The following is a 22,724-nucleotide window of genomic DNA, read 5'->3' on the forward strand; positions in this document are numbered from 1 at the left end:
CTTACGCCCCCAGCAGGGATTGACCCTGCGCCCGCCACATTGGAGGCAAAGTCTTAACCACGGGAGCTCCATGGATGTCCCCAGGGCAGATCTTAAGAACCCGTTCTGTGCTGGCCGTCACCTCCGTCCTCATAAAGTCCTGGAGAGCAAACGTGATCACCCCATTGTGCAAATGAGAGAATTACAGCACAGAGTAACTGCTTCTTTCCTATGGTCACGCTGCTGGGAGGTGGGAGGTGGCAGAACCAGGTTACACTGGCAGCCTACCACCGGGTTCTCCAGGCAAGAATACGGGAGTATTTCCTCCTCCAGGGGACCATGTTTTGCCAACACTCTTCACTATGCTCCGTCCCTCTTCGATGGCCCTGCATGACATGGCTCATAAATTCATTGAGTTATGAAAGCCCCTTCACCAAAACAACATGTGATCCTAGAAGGGGTCAGCCTACCACACGGCCTCGTTGGGTAGGGATGGCTCTATTTCAGACACAAGGACCTGGCAAAGTTCTTAAATACAGAAAAGTGATTTTTGTGCTAAGAAATATCTCTGGGGACATTTTCCCTCTTAAACACTTTAGTAAAGTTGGAGTAACTTTATTTTATGCAAGGCTAGACAAGCTTCTGTTTTGACCATCATATCAGCACTAACACACCAAGATTCCTAAATAGTAAGGATTTGACAATGAGACGAGAAGGGTTGTTGAAATCCCGTGCTCCCAATGATAGGGGTGAAAAAGGAGGGTCACTGTAGCAAAGGGAAGAAGGTTCTGGGAGCTTCCATGAAAGGTGCTGAGCCTGGCTATACAGAGGGGCAATGTAATGGATGCTCAAGTCAGGATTTAAGTTTCAACCAGAAAAACAAAGGAGTCACAGGCTGAAAAAAGAAGTGAGAGATGGAAGAAGGAAAGAGCCATCCTCCGAGGCCACCATCCTAGCTCAGAAATGAGAATCCATCAGTATTGGGGAAAGGGCAGGAGAGAAGCCAATGGGGGAAAAAAGGTAGGAAAAGAAAAAAATCAAGAAGAAAAACATGCATGTGGTCAAGTTTGATTGGCTCCTCTCACTTTTGTGTGTGTGTGAGAGAGAGAGAGAGAGAGAGAGAGAGAGAGAGAGAGAGAGAGAGAGAGAGAGAGCGCAACGTGATTCTGACCCATCTGGTTTGGCAGCACAGCTACTGCTCTCCAGCCATCCTTGGATCCGACTGTTGTTAACCTAATCTGAACACCACCTCCAAGGCCCTGTGCCCTCCTTGAAGGTGGCACTTCCACATCATTCAGCTCTTGCTTTTCCATTTCTCAAGCTGTTAACAGCACAAAGGCTTGGACCCAGGCTAGGTGAGGCTAGACCAGCCATGCAACCTTGGGTGAGTTACCCAGTCTCTCTGAACCTCAAAGTTCTCACCAGTACAATGAAAATGATAATCATGCTTGTGATACAGCTTAAATGAGATAATACATGCAAAAGGCCCAACCAAGGGCTTGGCATTCGGCAAGTTCTCTTGGAACTTGGAACTAATGGAAACTTTTGTTCTCTTTATCTAGCATCCTGTCCTTTCTCTCTGTACGCGTTGCAGGTATTGGGCTGTACCCTGCAAGCCTGCAAGCCCTGTACTACTTGCCCAGCTTTAAGACCAAAGAAAGAGCCCAGAGTCAGTGACAGAGACGTCAATGGTTTAATGGATAGGGAGATCTTACATGTCTGAAGCAAGGTCCTGGAGCAACCCCCAACCGCTGCGGCAGATGTTCGGCAGGGCATGGTGGCAGTCTTCGCTTCTGCAGAGAGGAGGAGGTTTACAGTTACAGTGGGAATTGATGTCAGGTTGGCTCATCAGTTACCAGGGAAACCAGGACATAAGCTATCTCAGTGAAGATGTTCTGATATTAAGCTAGAACAATAATGAGCTGGGACAGGGTCAAGTATGTTGGAAGGTCAGTCATGTGAGCAGAGGGTAGGTGAAGAAGGCTCTGGTGGAGCCAACGATATACAGAGAGCAAGAGAGCAGCCATCCTGGGTGGCCTAACCATGCACCCCAACCCCTACATACCCTGCATGACCCTTACAATCTTTGTTCACCCCTCTTCTGCTATGTCCCTGCGGTCTGGTCAGTAGAGGGGCACTGCAACCAGATACCACAAATGTAATAAAGACACCAGCAGCTAAAGAGTATCAGGAGTAAGACACCGAATGTGCTAAGAACACTCACTTGCCAGTATGTCAGCAAATTTTGGAGCCAAGCACTTAACAGACCAATGGAGAGGGAGTCAATGGCGGCCGTGTCCCGTCCGGTTACAAGGAAGGTAAGGCCACCCTTGGTTTTCACAAACCCAGAGCCACCCTATGTGGACAAGGGAGGCCCCAACTCTAAAACAAACATTCTGGGGGCCTAGCAGGAATCAGCAGTCACGGTACAGGTCTGCCACCCCATGTTATGCTGAGTGCCACTCCTCCATTGTCAGTCATCCCTCATGGTTGCATCAGTTGGGTCTATTTTTCATGCAAGCCTAGAGGGAGGATGACAAACAGCACCTCACTGGAGATGCAGCAGTTAGACTCATTTCACAGTGAGGTCACTTGCTTCCCACTCCTCAAATAGATATCCTTTGTTCAGGCTACAGGTGAAATGTAAGACACTGGATAGGCATGACACAGGGAGACCATGACCATTCAGCAAACACAAGCATGGCCTGCATTCTGAGATAACGCCACTTCTGCCTGAAGTTTGTGTTCCGTCTGCAACACAGTTTGATTAACTCAAATTTGCTGTAATATAGGAATGTATCTAAAATCATGTCTATAACTGCCACCTAGTTTTATGTTGGATGTCTGAACCACAGCTACTCCATTTTGATTTTTCCAATGCATTCTCCTCCTCAATGGCCAAAGCTGATGTACAATGCATGTTCAGTAGGCCACAACACAGGCCACTCTGTCACGTGGCTTACATTAAACCATGTACAAACCAGAATGACTTCCCCATACCTCAGAATGTGAAGATTTTTCCATGACTTACCCTTTGGATTGAAAATCTTTCAATGGACCAAAATATTTGTCCCTTAAGGTCAGGGTCCTGCCCTGGGCCTACTTTATATTTGCCTATATATGCATTTATATTTGTCACTTTGGGGGACAACTGATCAGATAAACTCAGAATTACATTAATGGGGAAACATTTTAGCAGCTATACAGTTGATCAATTATATCAAACTTTTATAAAAACATTATACCTGTGCTTTTAGCAATAGACTTAAAGCAAGTAGTGTCATATATCACAAGTAGTTATACTCTGTGACAACTTCACTGGAGAATTTGCTTTTCCTTCAGAACATCAGGGCAAAAGTGTGGCCTACACAACTTTCAAAAATCTAGATCTCAATTAACAGGACTAGAATTTAATATCTATTGAACCATAATCTTTATCTCTCTAAAAGTACCCTCATTTCCACCAAACACAGTCAAAGCAAGACTAATTGGTTTGCAAAATAAACCTGGTCAGTTGGCCACATAAGGCTTCTCCAAACTGGCTGTGGTAGAACTCCTCAGAAGGAATCTCAGACTGAACTCCCCAAAAGCATCTCAGGGCCAGGAAAACCATGCCAAAAGTTTGCCATCAGGCTCTGCCTCAATGAATTTCCCTCTTCCAGAGGTCCCCCAAATATGGAGATTCCAGCATAGGCCATTTTTTTTCCCCATTCACCTGACAAGGATGCTCAGAACCCAAGAGTCTCCAATTTCTGGAGGGATCAGGCAGAGAGAAAAGAAAAATGTTTCAATTCTACCCACAGGTCAAGCTTACCAAATTGTAAGTTATAACTAATTTGAGGGGAAGGGCTTCCCTATATCTGGAAACAGATCAAACCCAGTAATATTCCAGATGAAATCCATAAAAAGTATTATCATATTCACCAGTTCACTCAGCAACCAATCCTTGTGTTAATTTTTTAGAAGTCATTAAGGTTTTCCATTAGGATTCTTTAATTTCTTACTCAGTTCAGCAGTATGATCTGAAATTTATCAGAGACCCGTACTTGTCAAAAGTCCTTCCTATGAACCTTCTTGAAGATGAAGAACTTTTGCAAGAGCATCAGAATACAAACATAACTGTCATAAATGACAAAAAGACTTAAACTGGTTAAACATCTTATTACAATGTAACCAATAAAGAAACTTGGTAATAATAACTAGAATTATGACTGATTATAATCTTAATCCTTAAAAACTTTAACCTCTGGCAAAAACCAAGAAGCAAGTAATTGTGCACTGCTTGTCATACCAGCATTTTCAACTGGAAAACTTATGTTTTAGTCTTCCTTTCCTAAGAAGGCAAAGGTAAGTAAACTAACATGTGCTCAGAAATTAATGTTTCAATATTATCCTATTTGAAATGACCCAAATAGTCAATGAATTCTCATTTAATACAGTTTAGTTTCAAGTTACCAAATCTGGAGAGACTAATTTTTTTAGATAGACATTCTCAAAATATAATAATTTCTATCAGTTCAGTTCAGTTCAGTCACTCAGTCATGTCCGACTCTTTGTGACCCCATGGACTGCAGCACGCCAGGCCTCCCTGTCCATCACCAACTCCTGCAATTTACTCAAATTCATGTCCACTGAGTCGGTGATGCCATCCACCCATCTCATCCTCTGTCGTTCCCCTTCTCCTCCTGCCTTCAATCTTTCCCAGCACCAAGGTCTTTTCAAATGAGTCAGTTCTTTGCATCAGGTGGCCCAAGTATTGGAGTTTCAGCTTTAGCATCAGTCCTTCCAATGAATATTCAGGACTGATTTCCTTTAGGATGGACTGGTTAGATCTCCTTGCAGTCCCAGGGACTTTCAAGAGTCTTCTCCAACACCACAGTTCAAAAGCATCAATTCTTTGGTGCTCAGCTTTGCTTTCTGTATAGTCCAACTCTCACATCCATACATGACTACTAGAAAAACCATAGCGTTGACTGGACGGAACTTTGTTGGCAAAGTAATGTCTCTGCTTTTTGATATGCTGTCTAGTTTGGTCATGACTTTTCTTCCAAGGAGTAAGCATCTTTTAATTTCATGGCTGCAGTAGAGCTTATTTAAGAGCTCTAATCTCATTTAACATTTGCTTAAAGTTCCATCCTGTCAAGTTATTTTCCTTGCTGACAAATTTGCAGCAGATATAATGAGGTCTTATTTGATCTCTAGTAAACCAACGTACAACAGCAATATTATACTTAATCCTGATAACTCTAAAAACACGTCTACATTAATCAAACCAGCAAGCTTAAGCTAGCTTCAATACCAGATGTAGACTCAATACTGAATATTTTTCTGATCATGTGAACCTGAAATTCATTCTGGCCAGTTTTTCATATTTCTGAGAATTCACCTAAGCACATAATTTATTTTATACTAGTTAAGCAGAGCTTATCCACAAAGCGATCTTGGCAATACCATTTGGAGGCTGAGACACTTCATTTTTATAAGAAATACATTCAGTTCAGTTCAGTTGCTCAGTCTTGTCCGACTCTTTGCAACCTCAAGGACTGCAGCACTCCAGGCCTCCGTGTCCATCACCAAATCCTGGAGTTTACTCAAACTCATGTTCATTGAGTCAATGATACCATCAACCATCTCATCCTCTGTCGTCTCCTTATCCTCCTGCCTTCAATCTTTCCCAGCATCAGGGTCTTTTCAAATGAGTCAGTTCTTCGCATCAGATAGCCAAATTATTGGAGTTTCAGCTTCAACATCAGTCCTTTCAAAGAACACCCAGGACTGATCTCCTTTAGGATGGACTGGTTGGATCTCTTTGCTGTCCAAGGGACTCTCAAGAGTCTTCTCCAACACCACAGTTCAAAAGCATCAATTCTTCAGCGCTCAGCTTTCTTTATAGTCCAACTCTCACATCCATACATGACTACTGGAAAAACCACTGCTTTGACTAGACAGACCTTTGTCTGAAAAGTAATGTCTCTGCTTTTTAATAAGCTGTCTAGGTCGGTCATAGCTTTTCTTTCAAAGAGCAAGTGTCTTTTAATTTCATGGCATAGTCACCATCTGCAGTGATTTTGAAGCCCCAAAAAGATAAAGTCTGTAACTGTTTCCACTGTTTCCCCACCTATTTGCCATGAAGTGATGGGACTGGATGCCATGATCTTAGTTTTCTGACTGTTAAATTTTAAGCCAACTTTTTCACTCTCCTCTTTCACTTTCATCAAGAGGCTCTTTAGATCTTCTTCACTTTCTGCCATAAGGGTGGTGTCATCTGCATATCTGAGGTTATTGATATTTCTTCCGACAGTCTTGATTCCAGCTTGTGCTTCATCCAGTTCAACACTTCTCATGATGTACTCTGCATATAAATTTAATAAGCAGGGTGACAATACACAGCCTTGATGTTCTTCTTTCCAGATTTGGAACCAGTCTGTTGTTCCATGTCCAGTTCTAACTGTTGTTTCTTGACCTGGCTACAGATTTCTCAGGAGGCAGGTTAGGTGGTCTTCTATCCCCATCTCTTGAAGAATTTTTCACAGTTTGTGGTGATCCACACAGTCAAAGGCTTTGGCATAGTCAATAAAGCAGAGGTAGATATTTTTCTGAAAGTCTCTGGGTTTTTTGATGATCCAATGGATGTTGGCAATTTGATCTCTGGTTCCCCTGCCTTTTATAAATCCAGCTTGAACATCTGGAAGCTCATGATTCATGTACTTCATGAATCATGGTGAAGCCTGGCTTGGAGAATTTTGAGCATTACTTTGCTAGTGTGTGAGATGAGAGTAATTGTGTGGTAGCCTGAACATTCTTTGGCATGCCTTTCTTTGAGATTGGAATGAAAACTGACCTTTTCCAGTCCTGTGGCCACTGCTGAGTTTTCCAAATTTGCTGGCATATTGAGTGCAGCACTTTCACAACATCATCTTTTAGGATTTGAAATAGCTGAACTGGAATCCCATCACCTCCACTTGCTTTGTTTGTAGTGATGCTTCCTAAGGCCCATTTGACTTCACATTCCATGATGTCTGGCTCTAGGTAAGTGATCACACCATCGTGATTATCTGGGTCATGGGATTAGAAACACAAACTACTATATATAAAATAAACAAACAAAAAGGTTCTACTATGTATAACACAGAGAACTATATTCAATATCTTATAATAACCTAATGGAAAAGAATATTAAAAAATACATTTCATATACACATATGTATATATATTTATAACTGAATTACTGCTATATACCTGAAAACATTTACAAATCAATTATATAATAATTTAAAAAAACAGCGAAATTCTGAAAATACTCTCAAATTTAAGAAAAAGGGAAAAAGACAAGATTAATAAATATGTTAATATAACATAATTAATAAAATTATATTACATTTTTATTTTTTACTTTTAAAAGAAAACAAACAAAAAGCAGTGGCCAGTCCACAGACGTGGCTGCTGCCTTACTGTTAACTTTTTTTCCTCACTGTAATTGTGGCCAAGAGCACCACAAAAGCCTTAGTTCCCTGTACTCTCGTGGCGGCTGCCATTCACCAAGGACAGCCACCAGAGTCTCACACACTAGTGAACAACCACCGCAGGATCACCCCCACAACTTCTGCGCCCCAAATGCTAACCGACAGCCACCTCAGGATTACATCCCTAACTTTCAGGCCCCCAAAGCTTCTTCCCAACGTCTCGGCACTCTCGGGAGTCTCCTCAGTCTCCCAGCTGCTTCACCAATCGTTTGGCTCACCTTGCAGGCCGACAAGCCCCGTAGTTGTCAGCTTGCAGACCGAAGAAACAGCCCGGTGTCGGTGACAGAGACATCAAAGGTTTCATGGATAGAGGGAGCTTACTTATGTGAAGCAAGGTCCTGGAGTGACAACCCACTGTGTGCAGTGAACGGTGGCCTCTGGACACTGCAGCATGGACACGGCGGCCATCTTCACACCCTGCAAGCCAAGGTTACTGGTTATAGGCAGAAGTGACCTGATGTCTGATTGGTTCATTGGTTGCTAGGAAACCAGTAGGGAAACACGCCCCGCAAGGGCCCCTGTGATAAGCTATCCTGGTGCTGGTGTTTTGATTTAAAGGTTAGAGCAATCACCAGGACTTCCCTGGTGGTCCAGTGGTAAAGAATCCCCCTGCCTATGCAGGGGACATGGGTTTGATCCCTGGTCTAAGAAGGTCCCACATGCTGAAGGGCAACCAAGCTGGCGAACCGCAACTACTGAACTCCACACTGTAGAGCCTGTGTGCCCCAACAAGAGAAACCACCTCAATGAGAAGCCCACACACTGCAACGAAGAGTAGCCCTGCTCAGGCAACTAGAGAAAGCCGGTGTACAGCAATAAAAACAACCCAGTGCAGCCAAAAATAAATAAATAAAAATTTAAAAATTAAAAAAAAAAAACAATCACCAGCCCACCTGTTAGTGGGGGGCAGGGCGAGTATGTAGCAAGGTCAATCAGGTGAGGAGGGTGTAGGTGAAGCAGGCAGGGGATGTACAGTAAGTAAAAGAATACCCACCTTGGATGGCTGACCGTACAACTGGTGAGATAGAAAATAGTAAGGCTTAAAGAATCTGGACTCCTACTTGGCTCTACATTTACTATGTGATTTGTGGGGAAATCTCTAGATCCACTGGGCATCACTGTTTCCATCTCTGAAATGGTGGCACGTGAGAAAACGTTCAAATGAATGAGATCTGTGTTTGACATGATCATATCATTTCTACTCTGGCAGAGAGACTCCTGGAAAGTCAGAACTAACTCTGCTGGTCTTTGCAAGTTGAAGTAGTCTTTGTCTCAGGCTCTGCATTGATCCATTGCTGTTCCAAAAACCATTTGTTAAGAACTTTTTTTTTTTTTTTTTGGTCATGCTATGCTGGATCTCAGTTCCCCCACCAGGGATTGAACCCATGGCCCCTGTACTGGAAACGTGGAGTCTTAACTACTGGACAGCAAGGGAAGTCCCCATTGAGGACTTCTTTATGCTAAACCCCCATCTCTAGGATAATTCATGTCTACTCTTCTCTGAAATCGCTGCAGCTCAAATACAATTGCTTTCCCTGACCTGTTAGTGGGGTGCTGGGCTGGCTCATATTGTCTTGTCAGAGCTGATTTGTTAGATTTTGGGGAATTCTATAAGGCAATTGGGCTTCCCTGGTGGTGCAGTGGTAAAGAAACCGCCTGCCAATGCAGGAGATGTGGGTTCGGATCCCTTGGGAAATGGCAACCCATTCTGGTATTCTTGCCTGGGAAGTCCCATGGACAGAGGAGCCTGGCAGGCTACAGTCAATGGGGTCACAAAAGAGTTGGACACGATTTAGCGACTAAACAACATGAGGCAGTTATTAAGCATTTATTTATTTATTAAGTTTTACTTATTAAGCAGTTATTAAGCATCAAATTATAACTACTTGCAATTAAATGTTATATTAAAAACAAAGATAATAAACTTGAGTCTCATCACTTTCTAGTTACCTTACACATTTTACCCATAGCCGTGCTCTTGAGGTTACCTGCATCTATTTTAGCTATACGCTGGTATGCAAAGCTCTTTCCAACTCTATGTTCAGTGACTTCATGTTGGTAGCTTGAAATCAGGCATGGCAGGAATATTTATAACTCAGAAATCAGCAGATGTTACAAATAAAGGTTTTTCCCCCCAAGAGTTGGCTGTGAAACATTTGCCAGCACCCCACTGCCTTAGGCACTGGGAGAAGGCGGCCTTCCCCAAGGAGCATTATTGGCAAACACATGAGTCACGCTCAGTTCCACCAGCAAGTCAGCATGGCCCTCAGGCTGGAAGCTATTCTGTATTTGTCACCCTTTTATTAATACAATTTCCTCAGCAAAGCTTTCCTAGCCTGTTCCTAAGAGGCAGATACACTTGATTCACCCACAGGCCTATTATCATTACTGCATTCCTATTTGACTCTTTACAATTTAATTAATATGGAGCAGCCAAGATGCTCCTTTTCTTTCTCTCTCTCCCTCTCCTTGCTCGCCTGAGGCACTGTCTAAGCACACTAGAGAAGTCCTTGGTGCTTGGGCTGCTTGCTGTTAAGGGCAGATGGCATATGGATGATCTGGGCTTTGTGGGGAAACGATTCCACACTTCCTCTCACCCCTACCAAGAAGACAATGCTGAAACCCCATCTCTACCCCACCAACTGTGAACTGGAGGGATGTAAGGCATTCCACCTGCTGGCCCCTCTACCCAAAGGGATGGGATGGAATTAGTTGTGATATCCCACAGAATATTAATCAACTGGCCTCTTCTGATCTCCCAAATCCACATCTGGGCTGCCGGAGTGGGTACAGATAGCAAAGTGGGAGGGAGCTTTAGAACAAGACCCCAGTTATCACTGCAGACCAATATGTTCCCCGGACCAGTGGACAGGAAGGCCTGTGAATGCTGCTGAGTGAGGAAGGGCACAGACATAGCTTGTAGTAAAGAGCCTGGAGTGGTGGTACCTTTTTGGTGCACTGGGAAACAGCCTGCTTTCATACCTGAAATAAACCCATGGAAGCTAAGTGACTTTGAGGCTTAGGGGTAACTTTTGCAAACAGAATCTGCAGTGGAAAAGTCCTGGCTCAAGTGGGAGGGGCCAGGCGTGCAGACGAGGTCGAGGGGGTGGGCTTTGGAGACCAACAGTTAGGTTTGGTGTCCTGGTCTGTCCTTACCATCCTAGCCTCCATGTCATCACCTTCAATGGAGATATGAATGATACCACTTGCCACTTAGAGTTGTTTTGAAGATTAAATGGAGAATGTAAAAAGCTTAGGATTTTACTGGTGGTCTGAGCCCCCAGTGCAGGTGGCCTGGATTTGATCCCCGCCCCCCAACTCCAGTACTCTTGCCTGGAAAAATCCCATGGATGGAGGAGCCTGGTGGGCTGCAGTCCATGGGGTTGCTAAGAGTCAGACACGACTGAGCGACTTTACTTTCACTTTTCACTCTCATGCATTGGAGAAGGAAATGGCAACCCACTCCAGTGTTCTTGCCTGGAGAATCCCAGGAACAGGGGAGCCTGGTGGGCTGCCATCTGTGGGGAGGCACAGAGTCGGACACGACTGAAGCGACTTAGCAGCAGTAGCAGTAGCAGGGAACTAGGTCCCACATGCCACAACTAAGAGCTTGCATGCTGCAACTGAAGATATCATGTGTTGAAACCGAGACCCAGTGCAGTCAAAATAAACAAACATTAAAAAAAGAAACAAGTTTAGCAGCAGGCTGGACATCTTGAAAGTACTCAGTTAATATTGGGCCTGGGGCCAGGGATGGGAGAGGGACATTTTACACAAAGATCTTTTTTATTGATTCCATTTTTCAAGGTTATGTGTTTATAATACCTATTTCTTTTTTAAAGTGAAAAAAATAGTGCTACATGAGCAGAGTTTTACTGGATTGGGAAAAGGATGACAAATATTCATAAAACTCCTTCTTCTCTAGGTAAAGAATCATTTTACCTCATCTGTAAAATGGGGTAAAAATAGCACTAACATCACGAGGTGTTTGTGAGAATGAGGGCTCAACCCCGTGCTTGGCATGTGGTTGTGCTCTGTAAATGTGAATTCCGCCCCCATTAGCGTAAAGCCTATGGCCTGAGATCCTGCATGGAGCCTGCTCTTCCGGTCCCATGTCTGCCATCCTCTCAGCCAATACTTAAGGTGGTTTCTAGGGAGGAGAACCCCTGCAACTAACTAGCCCCAGCAGGAACCTCAGAGAGCTGAGTCTGAGCCTCTTCTGCAGGCTGGCTAAATTCCACGGTCATCAGTTCCTGGAAGGTGGTTGGCAGACAGGTTCCAGCGGTGTTGCTCGCTTGTCCTGACTCTGGTTACCCGCAGGCAAGGATGCAGGACATAGGAAGACAAAGTGCACTCTGGCATCTTTGTGTTTGGCAGGGATGAGAGATTTGGCGGGAAAATTAGGAGACATGGATTAAATGTGGAACGAAAGGCTGACCAGGTGAAGAGCTTTCCATTGCAAGTTACAGCAGATGAATGTGTCAGTGGGAAGCTTGCCCCTGGCGCCCTGGGGATGTAGTGGCAATGACAGAGTTGCAGAGAGGAATGGCCACACAGTGGTCCTGGAAGACTGGTGCTCTCCTCCCTACCCCTCACCCTGCCTCAGGCACTGTGATAGGATCCTCAGCCTGGACGGAGGGGCAGAACAGCCTCTGCCTCCACGGACCATACTGGCCTGGCCCTGAGTAGCAGCAGTGACCACAGTGACCGAAGGCCAGAGGCCCACCTTGACTGTTCCAGAACCAATATGATGTGCACCGTCAAATAGCACTGGTGGGAGGAGAGTGCTGGGAGAAAGATTCATCCTGGTGAGTGGGAACATGGAGTATGATTTAATTTGATTAGGAAAATAAAGTAACATGATATTTACTTCAGATTCAGACCTCTCTCTGCAGTATTGGGACCTCAGTTATGCCCAGCACTGGACTGGATGCTTTTACATAAAGGATCCTACGTGAGGGGTCTTCCATCTTTTACATGCCTGAGGAATTGTGAGAATGGCTTATGCTCAGGGCCTTAGACCAGCCTCACGCCCTGCAGCCTGGGATGAGTCAACAGGTGCAGTCTGTAAGGCTGAGGTGGTGTCCAGCAGTGTCTTCAAGCTGGTTTTCTTGTAGGGGAGAATGCTGTAAAGCATTCTTCTCAATCTCCTGTCGGTATAGAAATTAATGAAATGACTACACGTGCACTCGACTGGCTGGTCGGCACTTTCTCTTTGAGTAGAAAGTTCTTTCATGTATAATCTGCTGCAAATGCCTCCCCAACATTGTCCCCCCACCATCATCTGAGACACCTTCCCCCACCACGGCTCTCTTGCCAATAACGCTGCCAAAGCTACAACTGAAAATCAAAGAACATTTTTAATGAAAAAGGCCCTTTACATCCCTTTTGCTGCAAATCCACTGCAATAATTTTGAGACTGTTAGTGACATTTAAACACTCCTAGATATTCCTCTCCTGGAGGGAGGCTGATCATCCAACACAGTCTCAAATAGAAAAAAAAAAAAAAAACAACTTTACATCGCACCTGTGACCTTTCCTTTCATATAATGTCAACAATATATAAAATAAACGTTGGACGTTTCCGGGACAGATCCTGGTGCTTGGGTAGCCAACATTCTCGCCATTATTCAGAAAGCGTCTTTGGAGCACCTCTTTTGTAAGGGTGATTTGCCTGTGCATGTCTCTTTTGTACTTCATACTATCTAAGCATGACACACACTCACTTTAAGAAAAAAAAATCCTTTCATATTATGATACTATGAAGAGGGATTTCTTAAATTAAGCATCCTGACAAACTGATCTTCCTTGGTGAGGCAAAGAATGAGTCGCTGGCATTGGAAAAACACGTTATTTGGGAACAGAGTGAGGTTTGCTTCTGCACTGATGAGTAATAAATGCCCCTTGGCAATCTTGTTTGGAGCCTACAATCTAAGAATTTTTCAGCACCTATTAGTGCCAGAATTTTGTCTGCCTTATCTTATTTAATCCTTACTGCATCCCTGCAAACTAGGGGTTATCATTCTGCTTTAAAAAAGAAACGACAGGCCTAAAATGGAGTCACTTATGTTAAGCGCCACAACAGCAGACTAAAGACTTAATACCTGACTGCATCCTAACCTAACCTAACCTAACCTCCTCCCCGCTTCAGTCTAGAATTCTTTGGTCAGCACCAATAAGGTAATCTGCCACATAGCCCCCTTCTGTCCTCCATAGGTAGGTTTCCTAAGCCTGGAAACAATCCACTGTTTTCCTCCTTCTGCCTATAAAGAATTTTCATTTTGTACAACACCTTTGAGGCTCTCTACTTGCTACATGAGCTGGTGACTGAGTCATGAATCATTCAATATAGACAATGAGACCTTTAAAATTTACTTGGTTGAAAACTTTTTTTTTAACAGTTTACATTTCATAGAAAAGGAAGGTGAGGCTCAGAGATGAGTTAACTTGTCCACTTATGACTTGGGTCATAGGCTGCAGGGCACTCTCAGTACCATCTGAATGTAAAGCCGAGGACGTCTCTCCTCAATTGCGCTACAGTTCACAGTGGAGGTGGTGCTTGGATGACATCGAGACCCCCCCTCCCAGTCCACTTGATTAGAACTGGGGCAGGGGCAAACGCAGGCATCTGCTTTTAAAAGCATCCTCTGAAGGTCATGAATGATAAGGAAAAGCTGAGGAGCAGTTATATCACTTCATATATATATGTCCTGGGTGGCTCAGATGGTAAAGAATGCGCCTGCAAAGTGGGAGACACGGGTTTGTTTCCTGGGTCGAGAAGATCTTCAGGAGGAGGACATGGCAACCCAGTCCAGTATTCTTGCCTGGAGAATCCCGTGGACAGAGGAGCCTGGTGGTCACGGTCCATGGGGTCGCAAAGAGTTGGACACAACTGAGCAAGTAACATTTTCCCTTTAACAGGGAAAGCAGGGTGAGAGTATTCAGGAACTCTCTGGGCTGTTCTTGTGGTATTTATGGAAACCTAAATAATTTCAAAGTAAAAAGCTTTAAAATTTTGTATAGAATAAAAAACAAGTTTGATTTTAAAAAATAATAATAATAAAAAAGAAAGCTCTCCTCAACTGAGGTGACCCCATATGCTGCTGGGGTTGACGGAGAATGACCCTGGGAGATGCCAACCCAGATCCATGGGCAGCCCCTGGCTGAAGTGAGGAGGTTCAGTTTGAAACAGTTCTCCCTTATGTGGATTTGATGTATTTCTACTGCTTAAGCAGGGAGAGAAAACAAAGATGTTTGTGCTAAAAAGGGAATGACTTGACTTAGGCTCAAGAAACAGGCAAGATGTGCTTTCTGCTAGGAGGGGAAGCTTAATGGACATGATTTTTTTTTATTCCTCCATTCACCCTCCCTTCTTCTGGTAACAGCACACTGTGTTCAGGGGAGAGAGCCACCCCACCCCATTTTTAAGATGCACGAGCGGCTGCAGGCACAGAGGTGTGACCCAGGCCTGTCAACGAGGACACAGTATCCCCCAGCTCAAGGACTGGTGCAGGATGAAGACATGACCCAAGTCAACCAGTCAAGTCCCATCATCCAATCTGGAGATTTCTGCTTGGGTTTCAAAAGAGATGTACTCTTTCATTTTTCCCCTTAGACTAGAATCTGCGAGAGGCTGGAGCTGCTAGGAGCCATCGTGGGTTCACAAGAGAAGAGTTCGTCTGAGCATGGAGCCAACAAGGATAAGATGGGGCTGAGAAGCAGTGGAAGACCAACACTTGTGAGCTTTGGGCCCAGCCAAAGCTATGCTTAGAAACCTCATGCTGTGATAGACAATGAAGCCCCCGTTTTGCTTAAGATAATTTGGATTGTATTTTTTTTGTCACTTAAAACTGAGAAGAAGTCTAACTGACCCAGGGTATCAGACATCAGACTCACATACATCTAAATAGAGGAAATATGCTTTTCTGATCCAGTCCTTCATTCCATAAATATTTATTGAGCTTCTGCTATGTGCCATTCACTCTCCTACGTGCTGCGGGAGATCCAGAAGCAGCCCTCAAGGGACAGATGGCCTGATTGAAAGAGGATCTAAAGCAGAAGACAAGGGTAAAACAAGGTGGGAAGGGAAGCTGCCCCAAGAGATGTAGATCATATGGTAGAAGGAGCCAGGCGGGAACGCTCACACTGAAGAAAGGCTTCTCTTCTAATCATGGGACTGTATCTTCCTGTCCTCTGAGTCCCAGATGCTCAGCTCAGCGCCTGGCACAGGATGAATGCTCAGTAAATCTTCAAAGGATGGATGGCTTTGTGGAGGGTGTAACACTGAGAAATAGTTGAACTGTACCCCTGAGCCAGGCCTCCAGGCAGTAAGGTGGGAAATCATGGACCCCTGCCCATAATTCATGCTGGCTGGCTGGTGGTCTGGTGGAAGAGAGGAGGCTTTCCTGTTTAAGAGCAGATGTGTGAACTCAGTTCAAATTGCGTGTTCAGCAGCCAACTGATTTCTATCCTTTAGGTTGTACAGGAACTTCCTAGATTGGTTCTTGTCTTTAGGTTTCTTGATAAACAGTCTTTTTAAAGAAAGAGAAAAATCATTATTGATTCCTTTCCTGATCATAATTTTTCTGTTCTCACAAAACTTATATGGGATAAACACCCACATTAAGAAGAAGCAAACTCTCATAATCCTACCACTAAGAAATAATCACTGCTAACACACCCGGGGCTTCCCAGCTGGTGCAGTGGTAAGATCCACCTGCAATGCAGGAGACGCGGGTTCACTCCCTGGGTGGGAGGGAGAAGGGAAGGGGAAGCCACTCCAGTAATCTTGCCTGGGAAATCCCACGGACAGAGGAGCCTGGTGCGCTACAGTCCAAGGAGGGTCACCAAGAGACAGACACGACTGAAAAGACATGCGCACAACACACACAGAACCATACTGATTTAATCCACTTTAACGTCATGTCATATCTTTCCTTGTCAACAAAGAGTTGTACATTATTGTTTTAATGACTGCTGAGTATTCCGTTGCAGAGATGAACCAAAATTAATTGAACTAATTTCCTGTTGATGGACATTTAGGTCAAATAGAGTTTTAGGCTGTTATAAAAACACTGAGTGAAACAAACATCCTTACAGAGGAAATATTACACATTTAAAATTATTTCCTTTGGATAAATTCCTAGAAGTGGAACTGCTGGGTCCAAAGAAATGTATGCTTCTGAAGATCTGTGACACACATTACTAGCCTGACTTCTGGTATTTATCCTCCCCAAAGCCCAGCCTTCTACCCTATCTCCAATACTGGGTGTTATCATTGTTCCTTCTCTTTTGCCCATCTGAAGGGCAAGGAGGTGTAGCCTTGGCAACAGCGTGGGGCATAGGTCATGTTAGTCTCTCCTGTCCCTTTGCATATACCTCCCTGACAAGGACACCTTTCTCCAGGACATGGGTCTGACCAGAACATCAAGTGCTCCCTCTAGGAGCCTCACTCCTAGAATTAAAGACGCCAGAGACCTCATTTATTCAGTCTCAGGTTCCAGGAGAATTACCTCCTTCTCCCTTTAGTCCCAGTCCCAGAGTGCTCCTCTGACCTCTTTGGATGTTAGCTTCCTGGCACACGTGGAGACGGAGGAGGGAAAAGGCAGGTCCTGTTCGCAGCCTGGAGAGAACTGAGTGTTCCCATGTCTCTCAGTGGCAGCTCGGACTCTCATCACACCAGAGTCCAACTTGCCTTTCAAAGTCACAAGGAAATCAAGGATGATTAGAGCATAAGCTTTGTTGGAAAAAAACCTAGTTTCTTCTAGCCACAATTCCTCTTTTTCCCCCCTTCTCCCATGAAAATTTAATGCTGCACTCTCAGCATGGAGGTTTCTTCTTAATCGATGGGCACTCCCTCTACTGAACCACCTCAGGGGAAGCCAAATGATAATCTAGAGAAGATCCAGCCCCCTTCACCAGGCAGTGTTCTCCCAGGAGTCTGCGCAGAGAGAATCCAGAACCAGTCTCCCTCATTCATTTGACAACTAATCATTGAGACCTGCTCTGAGGTACACCCTGGGCTGGCTCAGCACTGGTTCAGGAAGCTCATTGCTCATGGTCTTTGAAGGAATTTTTCTCCAACTCTTAGGGCTCAGTCAAACTGAAGACCTATGGTGTAGTAAAAAATCCAGCTTTGGAGTCATGGGGACCTGGGGAACATTCTTATTTGGATGCTGCTGACACCCATCATTTCTCCTCTCTGAGCCTCAGTTTCCTCATCTGTGAAATGGGGATGGTAATGATCCAAACTTCATAGAGCTGTGAGGACTCAGCAAGGTGATCTCTGCAAAGTGCTTAGCACAGAACTGGAGGCATAGCAGGCACTCAATACATCTTAGTTCCATGAAAACAGTGAAAAGACATCTATGAACCAGGAGGGGGCCCTCACTAAACACCAAATCTGCTGGTGCCCTGATCTCAGACTTTCTAGTCTCCAGAACTGTGAGAGATAAACTTGCACTGTATATAAGTTAAAAAAATAGCTTTATTATGATTATCATCTGTAAAATAGAGAGACTGAGCCAATCATATAGGGCCATTATAAAGATGAAATCAACTAAGGCTTGTTAAGCACATGGTACCTAGAAAGTTCTCATAAAATAGCAGTTTTAGGGCCATTTCTCTATATTAGAAATAGCATTCTCAAAGGGTAAGGGATGCAGAGGCTTCCCAGGTGGTGCTAGTGGTAAAGAACCCACCTGCAATGCAGGAGACACAGGTTTTATCCCTGGGTCAGGAAGATCCCCTGGAGGAGGAAATGGCAATCCACTCAAGTATTGTTGCCTGGAGAATCCCTTGGACAGAGGAGCTTGAAGGGCTACAGTCCATACGGTCGCAAAAAGTCAGACACAGCTAAAGAGACTTAGCATGCACACAAGAGAAATGGAGGTACAGGAAGACTCAAGTCTAAGGGAGCTGTTAATTTTGAAACAGAACTTGTAGGTTTTGACTTTTAAAGGCAGACTTCTCTTCTTGAAGGGTCTCCAGTAAAAGTACAACAGGGAGGAAATAATTGCTATTTGAGAAGATAAAGTATGTCTAGTTGCTTTTTGAATGACAGGGTAATAGTGGAATTCATTTGGAGAAAAAGAGAGAGAAAAAAGCTCTTGGATAAAAGGGGCCAGTGACCCAAGGGCCCGAAGAGACTACAACCAGGAAGAGACAGTCTTGGGCAGGGACAGTCGGTGGGTTTGGGGGAAATACCCATGTCCAGTGTTCAGCCCCTGCCCTGTGCTGCAATTACTTTCTGTTGACTCCAGATTTTATTAATAAACAGCCAGTCACACACAGAGCCTTGATTGGTGGCACTGGGGAAATGAAAGGGAGGTGGCTTTGCTTGCATTTAAGCAGAAGGGGCTGGAGGCATGAGCTCTGGACAGGAATTCAAGAGCCAAAGTGGGCACTTCCATGGTGGGTCAGTGGTTAATACTTCACCTTCCAATGCAGAGGGTGTGGGTTTGGTTCTTGGTCGAGGAGTTAAGATCCCGTGTGCCTCCTGGCCAAAAAACCAAAACATACAACAGAAGCAATATTATAACAAACTCAATAAAAACTTTAACAATGGTCCACATCAAAAACAAAAAATCTTAAAAGAAAAAGAGCAAGAGGGTTCAGGAACATGTGCTCTTGAGCTATTGAGGAAAGCTTTCGACCTGTCACCAACGGTGGGAAGACAATGTAAGTCATCTCAGTCAGACATTAAAACCAAGGGTGACTATCCCAGAAGGCTGAAGAACTCAAATAACCAAATTCAAATGCAACTTCAGGATAAGTTGCTTATTGAGTAAGTTTCCAGGACGATCTCCTGGAATCCAAAGTACTTGAAAACAAAACAAAACAAAATGCAACATACGCATGAATGTCTGGAGAGTACATTGTGCCAATTTGTTTGAGAAGCCAGGGTTATTGGTGATTTCTGCCACAGTAGAGGGGTGAGCTTTGACAGCTCAAACTGTGTGTATGGCAGCAGTGAACATGGTTTCCGAAATGCTTTTCCAGTCCCAGAGGGACCAATTTGGCACTCGGGGCACATAACAATGTCCACGCGCCAGATAAAGCCGTGGCATGGAAATCAAGGAGGAGGAGCTTAATGATGAATCAGAACATTCCCTTCAGATATAAATTATCTGTCTCTTAAAGTCCCGACTAGAAAGTCCTCCTTATCTTGCCAGTTGATTGTATAAATATCCACTGCTGCTGCTGCTGCTAAGTCGCTTCAGTCGTATCCAACTCTGTGCGACCCCAGAGACAGCAGCCCACCAGGCTCCTCCGTCCCTGGGGTTCTCCAGGCAAGAACACTGGAGTGGGTCGCCATTTCCTTCTCCAATGCACACTAACCCTACCCAAATTTGAGCTATCCTAGGAGAATCCCAGGGACGGGGGAGCCTGGTGGGCTGCCGTCTATGGGGTCGCACAGAGTCGGACACGACTGAAGTGGCTTAGCAGCAGCAGCAGGAGTAAATGGATATTTGTTTAAGACGCAAGCGCATCCTGGATTTTTTCCCCTTTGTAATCTAGCTGGATGACTTCCCTCTTCTTTTTGGCACTGCAGGGAATTGTTAAATATGTTATACAACAAAATGAGAAGAAAGAAGAAGGAAGAATATAGAAGGCAGAATCCATGACCTTCAAATTGGGAAGAGGAAAATGGGAGAAACGAGAGCAACATTTAGTTTGAAGAGAGGGAAGGAAATGGAAAGGGAGATGACTATGCATGAGGATTTGAGACAATAATGTAGAAAACGATGCTGTTTTATGAGAAATTCCTATGTGCTAGCCATGGGCTAGCAAGTTCAGCAAACAAAGGACTTTCCTGGTGATCCAGTGGCTAATGCTCCCAATGCGAGGGGCCTGAGTTCGATTCCTGGTTAAGGAACTAGCTCCCACATGCCACAACTAGAGCTCTGCATAACTAAATGAAGACAGAGGATCCTATGTGCCACAAATTTATTTGGTGCAGCCAAATAATAAACATACATATATTTAAAAGTATAGCTTGGTCCCTGTTCTCATGGTTCTTATTCTCTATGTGGTCTATAGCACTGAGGGTAGATTCCCTGGCCAAGTTGTATTCAGTAATATGCTAGCATCTCTCCAACGTCACCTGTCACCATTCTCTTCCTTATCTTTCCCCTTCAGTTATTCTGGAATCTTTTCAGTTTTCCCATCCTACAAGACTCTCCTGTCTTCTGGTCCTCACTCATGCTCTCCAAAGCTTCAAGTGCTCCTTGCCTGGTTCTCTCCTTTTCAACTCAGCTGGGATTCTTCCTTCCTTGGGGAAATTTTCTAGGCCCCAGGTTAGATTTGATTCTCCTGCTATGTTTCCATATTCCCTGGAATGGTTTAATTAGTAACTAGTGACCTCAAGCCTGTCTGCCCCATGACTCTGTGAGTCCATGAAGGCTAGGACCGAGTCTGTTTTGTTTTCAGTGCCTAGCCCTGGGCCTGGCACATGATAGACACTCCATAAACAGGAAGAGGTGACAGCTCTATTTCTCACAGCCTAGAAGGTATATGGGAAGATTAGCATGGCCCCTGTGCAAAGATGACACACAAATTTGTGCAGCGTTCCATATTAGGGGGGTTTCCCTGGTGGCTCAGTGGTAAAGAATCTGCCTGCCAATGCAGGAGATGGGGTTTGTCCTCTCGGTCAGGAAGATGCCCTGGAAAAGGAAATGGCAACCCACTCCAGTATTCTTACCTGCGAAACCCCAAGGAGAGAGGAACCTGGTAGCTATAGTCCATGAGGTAATAAAAAAGCAGGACATAACTTGGCAACTAAACAACAATTAGAAAGCATAGGTCTTAATTTAATTTTTAAAACTTAGATTGTTGGTTCTTGTTTTGCGCTGCTTCTATGACATCCAGTTATTTTTTATTAGTACATTTAGTTTTTGCTACATCATTAAGACAAAATAAAAGGAGAAATGCAGCTAAAGAAATCGGAGAATTTTCTTCTGACATGATAAGCAGGTCTTAAGAGAATGGAAAATTTTCTTCAAGGGGAAAACTGGAGAATTGGTAAAGATGTTGCTCTAAATCTCAGACTTGGACAGACACTCCATTTTAAACTCCACGGTATTAATCTAGGACTATGGCTTTTCTCATTTCTCACATCTGAAAAGGAAATACACATTGTCATTGTGACTTAAGATTACAGTGTTTTATGAAGGCTTTAAGCCCAAGGACACTGAAAAAGAGAAAAATCTGCATCAGAAAATGTAAGCAAGGAAATATGCTTTCTTGATTCTGATATCAGTGTGGGCAGATGCGTTTCTATGTAAAGTGCACGCACGTGAATGCCAGATTGCACCTAGATTCACCAGCCTGCAGGAGAGCTGACAAGTGCCACGCCTGCACGGCCTAGTCAAGTAAATAAAATACAGTCTTCTTTAAGGTGGAGTTTCAGAAGCTGCAAGTGGTCTACAAAGGGTTAACACAGCCACAACAGAAAACAGCAGTCACTCTGTTTGTAGCTGATTGTATTAACTTGAGTGGTGGTTAAAATCACTAATAATCAGTGAGAATCAGATGGGGCATGAGAAGAGGTTCGAGAGCATTTGAAGACCCACAGACCAAGATTCCTGACCTAAATCTACAGCTTACAAAGGAGGGCACCCTGGGCAAGTCCCTCATGCCCAAACCTCAACTTCCTTTCTGTAAAATGGGTTCAGTAACAGCATCTAGGCATTTGGATGCCTAGTCAGACCTGGGCCTGGTAGATACTCAACAGAAGGAAGCTGGTTTGCCTCTTACCTCCCTCAGCTCGGGGTTTGGGGGGTCACAGGTTTCAGCTCTGCAGGCACAGTTATGATCTAGACGGTCCAAGCCTGTCCCTCTAGTTGAGTCTCAGTTTTAAAGGCGATTGACAGGATCGGAAAACGGTTTTCTTCCACTTCAGTGGTTTGGTTTATGAGAAGAAGGGCCCCAAGGGTATTCCTAGGGCCATTAGGCTGTTCCAATACTGTCTTGGGTACAATGCAGAGAGACTTCTAGGGGGTCAATTTTTCCTTCAACCAAATGCACTTAAGAGGGCGTTGGGGCAAGGAGACTGCAACGAGAAAAACAATGAAAAAAAGGGGAGGGGTGGGGGGAGCAGTATACCAGGCTGACTACTACTTACAAAAAAAGAAAAGAAAAAGCCGGATCCTCAACGCCCCAGGGGCTCAGAGAGGAAGCGCTCCGAGTACGCCCGAGCGTAGTACGCCCGAGCGTGTGGGG

The 22,724-nt window shown here is 44.4% G+C and overlaps 1 long non-coding RNA gene across 3 annotated transcripts in view; it reads right to left on the reverse strand.

Moving 5' to 3' along the window:
* Window positions 1-1,656: 1,656 nt before the first annotated feature.
* Window positions 1,657-22,724, reverse strand: part of LOC113880744 — a 45,211-nt gene continuing 24,143 nt past the window's right edge. For 2 of the 3 annotated variants that reach the window (XR_003507815.1, XR_003507813.1), the window contains 2 exons: window positions 7,721-7,919; window positions 1,657-1,772 (listed from right to left, as the gene is read on the reverse strand). This is a non-coding gene — a long non-coding RNA (uncharacterized LOC113880744). Of the gene's footprint in view, window positions 1,773-7,720; window positions 7,920-18,315; window positions 19,000-22,724 lie in introns of those variants that run through there. The other variant, XR_003507814.1, reaches the window with a different exon arrangement.

Source organism: Bos indicus x Bos taurus, chromosome 22 (genome assembly GCF_003369695.1).
Source record: "Bos indicus x Bos taurus breed Angus x Brahman F1 hybrid chromosome 22, Bos_hybrid_MaternalHap_v2.0, whole genome shotgun sequence".
Lineage (NCBI taxonomy): Eukaryota > Metazoa > Chordata > Mammalia > Artiodactyla > Bovidae > Bos > Bos indicus x Bos taurus.